Source organism: Meles meles, chromosome 4 (assembly GCF_922984935.1).
Source record: "Meles meles chromosome 4, mMelMel3.1 paternal haplotype, whole genome shotgun sequence".
Classification (NCBI taxonomy): Eukaryota; Metazoa; Chordata; class Mammalia; order Carnivora; family Mustelidae; genus Meles; species Meles meles.
The window spans coordinates 95,150,158-95,158,518 of NC_060069.1; positions in this window are offsets into that span (position 1 = coordinate 95,150,158).

Below are 8,361 nucleotides of genomic sequence, written 5' to 3' on the forward strand. Positions count from 1 at the left end.
AGCTAGAGTATGAAAAAGTCAGAAAAGCAATACCATTTGATTTCACTCCTATGTGGAATTTCAGAAAAAACAAATAAATATATGGAAGGGAAAAAAGAGAAAAAGGAGGAAAACAAGCTGTAAGAGACTCTGAACAATAGAGAATAAACTGAGAATTGATGGAGGGAGGTGGTTGGGGGATGGGCCAATGAATGATGAGTATTAAGGAAAGCACCTGTGATGAGCACTGGGTATTGTAAGTGATAAATCACTGAATTCTACTCTAGAAGCCAATATTGCACTATATGTTAACTAAGTGCAATTAAAAAAACCCCTAAAGATTAATTTAACATTCTTGGGTTGTTTTTGTTTCTGCAGGATTTTAATCCCTTTGAGCACTCAAACACAGGACTATGTGCAGACTAAGAATTGATGATGCTGACTCTTGCTGGCCCTTGTGACTTCAATCAACTAGGACCCTGACTCTGGTCAACTTTTGCCCCTCTGGTCTCCTTTGCCAAGCCCTTCGTGAATGTGCATGCACCTTTAGCTTAAAACTTCCCCAATTCTAGACTTCAAGATAAAAGCAAAGGAAGTACTGGACAAAACCAAAACAACCTGTAGAATGGGAGAAGATATTTGCAAGTGTATTACCAAATAAAGGGCTAGTATCCAAGATCTATATAGAACTTATCAAACTCAACACCAGAAAAACAAATAATCGTGTCAAGAAATGGGCAGAAGACATGAACAGATATTTGTCCAAAAAAGACATACAGAAAAAGCCAACAGAAAAAAATGCCCCACATCACTTTTCATCAGGGAATGCAAATCAAAACCATAATGAGATACCACCTCACACCAGTCAGAATGGCTAAAATTAACAAGTCAGGAGACAAAAAATATTGGTGAGGAGGTAGATAAAGGGGAACCCCCATACACTGTTGGTGGGAATGCAAGCTGGTATACATTGGAAAGTGGTATACAGTGTAAGCTAGTATCACTCTGGGAAACAGTATGCAGTTTCCTCAGAAAGCTAAAAATGTAGAGCTACCCTAAAACTCAGCAATTGCACTGCTAGGTATTTATCCGAAGGATACAAATGTAGTGATCCAAAGGGGCACCTGCACCCCAATGTTTATAGCAACAATGTCCACAGTAGCCAAATTGTGGCAAGAGCTAAGAGGTCCATTGACACATGAATAGATAAAAAAGATGTGGTATATATACAATGGAATATTAGATCAACCATCAAAAAAAACCTCTGAAATCTTACCATTTGCAGTGACATGGATGGAACTAGAGGGTATTATGCTAAGTGAAAAAGCTGAATCAGAGAAAGACAATTGTATGATTTCATTCATATGTGGCAAACAGAGGATCATAGGGGAAGGGAGGGAAAATAAAGTAAGATGAAATCAGAGAGGGAAACAAACCATAAGAGACACTTCACTATAGGAAACGGGGTTGCTGGAGGGGAGTTGGGTTGGGGGATGTGGTAACTGGGTGATGGGTATTAAGGAGGTCACTTGATGTAATGAGCATTGGGTGTTATATGATGAATCACTGAACTCTACCCCTGAAACTAAAAATATATGTTACTTCAATTTAAATTAAACAATAAATAAATATTCTTATAAAGATGGTGAAAACAACAACAACAACAAAACCTTCCCCAATTCTGTTGTTCAAAGAGACACACTGCTTTGGGCAATGTCCCCAGTGTTCTTCCTTACTTGTTGCAAGTAAAATCCTTCCTTTTCCTATGTTTTGTCTGTTTGGCAATTGCTTTCAGGTAACAATTTCAGAGAGTTATAGGTGTTATGAAGGGAGTAAAGCAGAGGAAGGGAAAATAGATTGCTGAGCCAGTGGATGAAATTTAGGAAGGGTAGTAAAGGAAGAGCTCTTTGAGGAGGTAACTTAGAAAGCAAACAATTTGTTGAATAACTGCAGAGATTAATGTATAATGTAATCTTTTTCCTTTCGTTTATGAAAAAGATGGGTGGGCTTCCATCAACCAAAATTTAGGGGGCAAGAAAATACTTTAGGAAAACCTTAAATCAGTGTTTAAAAGATGGCCCTGAATAACTGAGTAACTCAAGATTTTCAAGTCCAAACAGTTTACTAAAAATTTTTCTTAAAGGACACAAGATAGTTTATGGAAAGAGAAAATTCCAAGACCCTAGTGTATCATCCCAGCTGCTGGAAATATCCTTTTCCCAGAGAGGGAGGGAGGAGAGATTAAGAGACACGGAGAACAGAATGGGAAAATACAATATACTTTTTTCTTTCTTTCTTTCTTTTTTTTTTTTTTTTTTTTTAAGATTTTGTTTATTTATTTGACTGAGAGATCACAAGTAGCCAGAGAGGCAGGCACAGAGAGAGGGGGAAGCAGGCTTCCCACTGAGCAGAGAGCCTGATTCGGGGCTCCATCCCAGGACCCTGAGATCATGATCTGAGCTGAAGGCAGAGGCTTAACACACTGAGCCACCCAGGTGCCCCGTATAATATATTTCTAAATGAAGAGCTGAAGGAGAGAGACAAAGTATAATTGAGCAGTATTTTAAATACAATATCTCATAATTTTCCAGAATGGATTCTATACTTAGATTCTGGAAGCCTAAGAAACCCCAAGAGAAGATAGGTGGAAAAATCCTCATGTAGATGCATTATGAACATCAAAATGCTCATTGGTCCTTACTGAGTCACATGCCATACTTAACTGCAAGGAATGAAAAGAAATACAGTCTAAATGGTGGATTAAAATGGGTATAGTTTTTTTTTTTTTTTTTTTTTTTTTTTTTTTTTTTTGCTAGTTTTCCCATCAAGAGGAAGAGGCAGTAAGAGACAGATGAGATTTTTTGTTTGTACTTATGGGCTCCATTGTGTCTTGGCAGGTTCCAGTTTATCCTCGATTTTCCCTGTATCGCATCCAGGTTTCCTTCCCAACTGCCAGCCCTGCTGACCCGCAGTGACTTCAAACCCACCATTGGAAGCAGAGGTAAGAACAGTCTTCACCATATCCCTCAAAAAAAGTCTAATATGTGTAGTACATTTCTCATTCTGTATCGTTCATACCATTCTGCCCTCTTAATCACACTATAGTTGACAGTCTGTGTTTTGGATGACAGTGAGCCTAGGTAAAATTTTGGAGTTTTTTTTTACTGTACCAGAAGATGTGAATAGCTATTATAGGGTAAAGTTGGTCGCAATATCCAAGGAAGAAACGTATAAGGAGTTTTCATGGTCCCCACTCATTGCATTTTACTCATTTATGCTATTTTTCTGGCCTTTATAGGCATGGAAATGTTTAAATGTAAGCAAATTAATGTAAAATGTAACAGCTCAAGGGCACCTGGGTAGCTCAGTTGGTTAAACATCTGATTCTTGGGGCACCTGGGTGGCTCAGTGGGTTAAAACCTCTGCCTTTGGCTCGGGTCATGATCCCAGTGTCTTGGGATCGAGCCCCACATCGGGCTCTCTGCTCATCAGGGAGCCTGCTTCCTCCTCTCTCTCTGCCTCTCTGCCTACTTGTGATCTCTGTCAAATAAATAAAATCTATTAAAACAAAACAAAACAAAACAAAACATCTGATTCTTGGTTTTGGCTCTGGTCGTGATATCAGGGTCTTGAAATGGAGCCTAAGTTGGGCTTGCACTCAGTGCAGAATCGCTGCTTAAATTTCTCTCTCCCTCTCCCTTTGCCCCTCCCGACCTCTTCCAAATAAATAAATAAATAATAAATAATAAATAATAAATAAATATTTAAAAAAATGTAATAGTGGGACACCTGGATGGCTCAGATGGTTAAGCCACTGCCTTTGGCTCAGGTCATGATCCCAGTGTTCTGGGATTGAGTCCCGCATCTGGCCCTCCGCTCAGCGGAAGCCTGCTTCTCTCTCTGCCTCTGTCTGCTTGCATGCTTGTGCGCTCTCTCTCTCTATGACAAATAAATAAATAAAAATCTTAAACAAAAATGTAACAGTGTGGCAGACATAGTAAGATCAAAATGGCACGGTCAGCTGAATTATGCTAAAGGGCTTCAGATTTTTTAAAAAAATTATTCTCAACCGGGGCGCCTGGGTGGCTCAGTGGGTTGAAGCCTCTCCCTTTGGCTCAGGTCATGATCCCAGGGTCCTAGGTTGGAGCCCCACATCGGGCTCTCTGCTCAGCGGGGAGCCTGCTTCCTCCTCTCTCTGACTGCCTCTCTGCCTACTTGTGATCTCTGTCAAATAAATAAATAAAATCTTAAAAAAAAATTATTCTCAACCTCTCTCTTTTTCTTACAGCCTACATTGACTCCATAAGCAATCTGCCTTCAGTATAGATGCATTACATAGATGCATAATTTTCATCTGTTACCAAATTTTCACTGTTACCAAAAATCACCAATATTTCTTGAAGGGAGGAAGCCAGTAGTTATACAATCCATTTCCTTCCTTCTGCTTTTGTTCCTTTGCATTCCTTTCTTTTTTTTCCCCACATAAGACCTAGGGCCATCTTTTAAAAACATAAACTGAAATGTGTTTTTCTTCCACTGTACAGTAGTTTTCCAGTGTCCAAAGAATAAAAGTCAAACCCCAGGGCTTGTAAAGCTGTGCATGATCTGGCCCTTTTCGGCTTCTCATGTTATCTTTCATCGATTTCTCCCACCACTATCCAACATGTTGACCTTGCCTAAGTTTTCTAGAATTCTTCAAGGTCCTTTAAAACCAGAGCCTTTGCTCACACTGGAATGTTCTTTTCTCCTCCAATATCTTCTAATGAATTTATACTAACCTTTCAGGTTTCAGTTCAAATACCTCATCACAGAAGCCTTTCCTGATGGGTTTCTTTGTTATAGGCACTCATATATATGACCCTAAACTTTCCCTTCTTGGTGCATAATGGAAAACAACTGTTTTGTTTATGTGTGTCTGTGTGTATATACCTCTTTTCGACACAAAACATTAATTTTTTCTAAATGACTTATGTCTGTAGAGTGTGTCTGTGTGTTTTTGTTTTCCTACAATATTTGGATCATAGTTGCTATTAAATTTTGTAGGCCATTTTGTTCATTTCAATATCAAATATGAGAAATTTTGCTTTATTTTGAAGTTAATTGCTCATCAGTCTAGCTCCAACTTTCCACTCTCTAACCCCTCTAAGGCAAAAGAGATACATGCCATCTGTACCTTTCACCTCCATCTCTACCACCCAGAGCAAACAGAATTAAGAATGGGAATTACTCATCTTACTGAAAATAGCCACAACGCATTATCTTTTTACCATGACATCATGTAGCTGATATAATGAATGTAAAAATTACACTTGTCCCAGAATAAAATGCAAAGGTAGAAGATGACATTTTCATTGCTGTCATGGAACATCATCAGTGAGATAAAAATGAATCATAATAGATCCCAATGAATCACCACACAACCATCAGTAATGGGTTAGCATGGACCATCAACATAAATCATTATGGAATCACCATGAAATTACTTTGGATCACCATGAGTCATATTGAGGAGATGCAGGGATCACAATATGTACCACTGAGCAATAGCTTTTATATAAAAATGCATGGGGGTGCCTGGGTGGCTCAGGGGGTTAAGCCTCTGCCTTCGGCTCAGGTCATGATCTCAGGGTCCTGGGATCAAGCCCTACATTGGGCTCTCTGCTCAGCGGGGAGCCTGCTTTGCCCTCTCTCTCTGCCTGCCTCTCTGCCTACTTGTGGTCTCTCTCTCTCTGTTAAATAAATAAATAAAATCTTTAAAAAACAAAACAAAAAAATGCTTGCAAAGGTCAGGAAATGAGGGGGGTGAATGTCTCTTCCAACCTCAGATTTATCCTCCTCTCTTTCTTTCCTCTCAACATACAAACTAACATTGTCCATACGGCAGGGATAATGTCTTGTTCATCTTCTTATGCCTAGCACTCATTACAGGCCTGCCAATATATATTTTTGGGGGGGGGGGAAATAATATAAATAGGAATGGAGATGTTCAGAAGTGTCAGTCTTGAAATCCTGGAACCATCGTGGGCTCTTGAGCAAAGGAAAGATGAGATGGAAGAGACATTGCGTTGTTGGTATGTCTCACTAAGATTTTTGGGAAGGGACTGGGTTGAGTTTCCTGAACATGAGGTGTGGTGTTGTGAAGACTAGGTCACTGGTCGTGGTAAGGGAATGATTTTCTTTGCTGGATGGAGACAAGTGTGGAATGGTGAACAGGGATGGCTAAATAGGCAGTTTTTTAGATCCAGAATGGAAGACATCATAATTCCCAAAGAGATATAAAGGCTAAAATCTTTGTATATAATGTTGGGTCAGTTTCACTCTTGTATGTTTCAACTAAAGATTTAAGCCCTTTATCACTGGCCCTAAAAATCTCTAACTTTGTCCTCTGCAATGCCCCTGTACACACCCAGGGTCTTAGCCTCTCCCACTGCCTCTCCAAATGCTTTCTATATACAAAGAGAGGCAGAAGAATATAGTAGTTAGAATCTCTGGACTCCGGTAGATCCAATCACCTCCTTGTTGAGTGATTCTGAACAAGTCATGTCAACTAGTTAAGGCTCAAATAAAACTAGGGTAACAACTACCTCAGAGCAATCTAAATTCACTCATTGTACAAATATTTATAGAGCACCTGCTACTTGCTAAACTCTGTTCTAGGCAATGGGAGTACGTCAATGAACAAAATACACAAGACTTTGTCCTTTTGGAACTAATGTTCTAGTGGAGAGCTGGAGTGGAAGAAGACAAACAAGGCAGGACTTACAGTAGTGAAGTACAAAGGACAGAAACTAGCCCACACAAAGTCCCCAGGAGTTATGTGTAAGCATTTTTATTCAAGGTTACTGTCCCACCTCCAAAAATCTTTCAGATAATACCAGCTTCATTCTCTTATTTATTTATTTTTTAAAAGATTTTATTTATTTATTTGACAGAGAGAGAGATCATAAGCAGGCAGAGAGGCAGGCAGAGAGAGAGGGAGAAGCAGGCTCCCTGCTGTGAGCAGAGAGCCTGATTCCGGGCTCGATCCCAGGACCCTGAGATCATGACCTGAGCCAAAGGCAGATGCTTAACCCACTGAGCCTCCCAGGTGTCCCTTCATTCTCTTATTTAAATTTGAATATTGTTTAGAGAAAACCTCAGGATCCTAAGTACATACAAGTTTACAACTTTATCCCAAATGGTCTCATGAAACTATGCCCAATGTTTGAATTCAAAGATGCTTACTTGAGCAAGTTCCAGAACTTCTCTGAAATGTAATTTCTTTTTCTTTAAATAGAAAAAAATATATATTACTAATAAACTCTGTAACTATTCTCCCTTTTAATTGTTTCTTTTTTTTTCTATTCTTTTTTTCCCTTGAAAATCTTGTTATTATTTTCGAAGAACTATTTTTTGATAGGTTGATGTCTGTTGTTTTTCTTTCTTTCTTTTCTTTTTTTTTTTTTTGGCTTTATCAATTTCTCCTTATTTCTACCATGACTTCTTTTCATTTCTTTGAGTTTATTTTGCTGTTCTTTCTCCAAATCTTAGGTTGGTCATCTAGATTTTAGAACCTTCCTTCTTTTCTATGACGTGTTTAAGGCTAAATCTTTAGCTTGGGTATCACTTTAGCCTCATTCCACACATTCTGCTTTCAGTATAGATCAATGTTCTAAATATAACTGTCTTATATTTTCCACTGTGGCTTTTTCTTTAACCAATGACTTAGTTAAAGTATGGTTTTACTTTCCAAGTATATTAGCTTTTTTTGGGAGGAGAAAAAAAAGATTCCCCCCCCCCCCTTTACTTCTTATTTTATAGCATTACAGTCAGGGAACAAGGTCAGTGTGATATGTTTTCCTTGGTATTTGTTGAGCTTACTTTTTGCCTTAGTTTATAGACAATTATTATAAATTTACATTGTTACATGCATGTTTGAAATCAAAGTGTACTTCTATTTACTTACCCAAAGGATACAAAAATACTAATTTGAAGAGACACATACAACCCAATGTTTATAGCAGCATTATCAACAATAGCCAAATTATGCAAAGAGCCCAAATGCCCATCAACTAATGAATGGATAAAAAAGTTGTGACACACACACACACACTCACACTCACACTGGAATATTACTCAGCCATAAAAAATAACAGTCTTGCCATTTGCAAGGACATGGATGGAGCTAGGGTGTATCATGCTGAGTGAAATGTCAGAGAAAGACAAGTACCATATGATTTCATTCATATATGGATTTTAAGAAACAAAACAGATGAACATAGGGGAAAAAACAGAGGCAAGCCATGAAACAGACTTTTAACTATAGAGAACAGACTGAGGGTTGATGGAGGGAGGTGGCTGTGGGATGGGTTAAATGGGTGATAGGCATTAAGGAAGGCACTT